This window comes from Passer domesticus, chromosome 3 (genome assembly GCF_036417665.1).
Source record: "Passer domesticus isolate bPasDom1 chromosome 3, bPasDom1.hap1, whole genome shotgun sequence".
In the NCBI taxonomy this organism is placed as follows: Eukaryota; Metazoa; Chordata; class Aves; order Passeriformes; family Passeridae; genus Passer; species Passer domesticus.
The window spans coordinates 24,791,235-24,794,524 of NC_087476.1; positions in this window are offsets into that span (position 1 = coordinate 24,791,235).

Sequence of the window (3,290 nt, forward strand, 5' to 3'; positions counted from 1 at the left end):
AGCAGGATCTGATTTCATAGCTATTGCAATTCCTTTACCATAAGAAGGCTATTTTTGTTCTTCAATTGTGGCAAATGCAACATTGTTAAAGAGTGTTGAACAAGATATATATTTTTTCTATATAATTTGAAATGATTGAATAAACACTTGCTGAATTAAAACATTACAGATATGGGAAAATGGAATTTAAAAAGTCCTCTAAGCTTTTTTTTGTTTAGGTATAAGCAAATAAATAGTAATAAAGTTAAAAACTAGCATAGCAACCCAGCTGCAAAATAATTATCAATAATCATTTATTTAAGATAAAATATCTCAGTCCATGGTTGAAAAATGTCTATTATGCCCAAATTTGGGAAAGCCTATATTTTTATTTCAGAAAATGTATTTTTAGCTTATCCTTGAATAAAGAGAAAGAACGTAGAAAGCAAAGGTTATTTAAGAAAACTTGGACAGCATAAGGGGAGTATGTATACTTTTCCAGCATAGAAGGTCATGGGTCAGTGTGGAAGGCCAGCAAAATTTTTATGCCTTGCCAGGTGTGTTTCCCAGATCCCTGTGAGACAAACAGAGAAGAAAAGAGTTCAGTACTCCTACCTGGGCCAGCAAAGAAAGAACGAAAATTTTCGATGTTAGTGATGCTCATGGACAAATCCTAACTGGCATCTTTCTAAAGAGGAGGTGAATTCCACCTGCTGACACAATTTGTATTCTTTTTGCTGTACCTTAATTCCAGGGGGATAAATTATGTTAGCTGAGTTCGTTCTGAGGCAAGAACATCACTAAAGGTCAATGGCAGTTTCTGGAGGTGTTCTGAGCCATGTTAAAAAGGGAGATTCTGGCCTTAATTTTGTCTTTGTAAGAGAAAGCATATCTTGGTTCTCTTTTTTATTCTTTTTTATTTTCAACTAGATGTCCAGAATTAAAATGTTGCAACATTTCTAGGAATTTCTTTTAACCACAACTTTAACTTAGCAGTACTTTTTGTGTGGAGAAGATAAATAAAATATGAGACATTCATTAGCAAATGATTCTGGGTTTTCTCTGGACAATTTCTATTGAGCAAACAGCATATCTTTCAGACACAAATTGTACAATCAGAAGTTATATCAGATTTTAAATTCTAAGGATAGCTAGAGAGCATTAGCTAACTTTTGCTGGAGACTGTGGCCATCAAGCTAAATATTGATGAAATATGGTTATCAAGATAAATATCTGGTTATTTTTATGAAAAGATTTTTCATTCAAAAATAAATATTTTTGATGAAAATATTCCTATGCTTTTATTTCTTTAGTTTTACAAAATTCAAGGAATACCCTTTTTTAATTAAAATGATCACTGGGAGAAATAAACCCAACAGTGAGCAATAGCCAGAAATGGAGATAGCTGTGAGAAGAGAGTTTATAATGAATGAACATTTCTTATCCAGCATATAAATACTGAATCTTATCTAAAATCTGAGCCATCATTGGGCTTTGCTACCTCTAGCTGCTTTGTTATTCTAATATTTCCACTATTGAAATGGAGCTAAATAGAAAAATGGAGTTCTCATGCTGTTGTTTCTGCTTGTCCACAGCAGCATTAAGCATAGGGTTTAAATCACAGTGTATTTGTTCCTGCTGATATAAGTTCTTGTGCCACCATCATTCTGGTGCTTTGTCTCTCAATATATTTCACAGTCTTGAAGGTCTGATATCCTGACCTGTTTCTCCTTTACTGTTGTCACTGTAGTGATAAGCTTGTGCCTCGCAGTCACAATGAATGCAAGATAACATCTCCCTGTCTCCACCTCCAAAACCACAAGGTTTTTCTTTTTTTTTCTGGACTAAATAGAGAGAACCATCTCATTCTCTGACTTTAGCAAAATTGATATGTGTTATTGACCTGGAGAGTGTTTTATAGGATGAAGAATACACCAACCATTTCTTTAAGTCAGACCTCACTCAATGACATATCATAACCTACTGCTGCATATTACAATGGTTCAAGGCAAAGGCAGATTTAGCTTTCCAGCCTAGATTTTCTTTCACAGCTAAAATTACATTATTCTGTCTAGCCATTATTTCTACTTGACAATTAGGTTTTTCTGTGGCTGTTGGAGATATTAGGTAAAGTAATATATTATTTATTGAACAATTAAAAAGCCACAAACAAATATTTAGTAATTTTGTCATTAAGATCTTACACAAATAATGCAGTTTTAAAAACTAGCTAAAAATCTGTGTAAAATAAAATAAAATGAGAAATTACAGGCAAGATCGATTTTTCCTGAGCTAAGAAAAATAACCAAAATCTGGACTTCGGGTCAAGTTTTTCTTTGTCAGTAGGGACAGGATTTCAACCACTATATCTGTCTGTCTGATAGCTAAGCTGAAAATTTTATGACATCTTTTTGTTTAGGCATTTAAGTACCAAATACAGTTAAAATTTTGTGAAAATAAGATTCATGAGTAGCATGGGGAAATCAGTAGGGATCTGTTGGTTTCTCTTCCTTCCACTGCAAAAGCAAAGCACACACACTGGAGCCGGCAGGTGTGTGATTGCATCCTTTATGGTTGACTGCTTCATTGTTAAGTACCAAGTCAGCTGCTGACTTGTATGGCAAACTGGTTTTTGAGGTATTTCAGTGAAACACCTGAGGTTACACTCATAGTCCAGTCTGGGACTAGACTATAGATTAATTATTTGTTCCCCTGGTCTGCCATCCAATATATTCCAAAGGACTTCTCTCTCCTTAACAGATTAAGATGGTATTCCACACCTGAGATGAAAACAAATTCACTCCTAAAACGGGTTGAACAGTGCTTACAGAAGTTGATAGGACATAGCAACAGGCATTTTCCAAGGAGATTACAGGCAGCAGCCAAAGACCTGCTCTGTTAGTTTCTCTGGAGATCAAATGAGAACTAAGCGCGGAGGGAGTGCCAGATCCCGTGGAAGATGCCGAAGAACTCCTGCGTGTCATCTGGCCGCGGTCCGGCTCAGCGTTTGTGGCAAGAGAAGAGATGTAAGCAGAGGGTGTGACAGAGGCAGCCGAGGCCGCTCCCGGAGGTGGGAAGCTTCATTCCCTGGTCGCAGGAGGTGGGCAGAGGCAGAGGCAGGGCGGCTGTCGGCGCTGCCCCCGCCCGTGCCGCGATCGGAGCCGCCCAGAGCGGCGGGCGGGGCCGGCGGGCGCTGTCCCCCGGACGGTGCTGAAGGGGCGGCCCCGCTCCGGCACCTGCGGCCCCGCTCCACTACCTGCGGCCCCGCTCGGGCACCTGCGGCCCCGCTCCGCTACCTGCGGCCCCGCTCC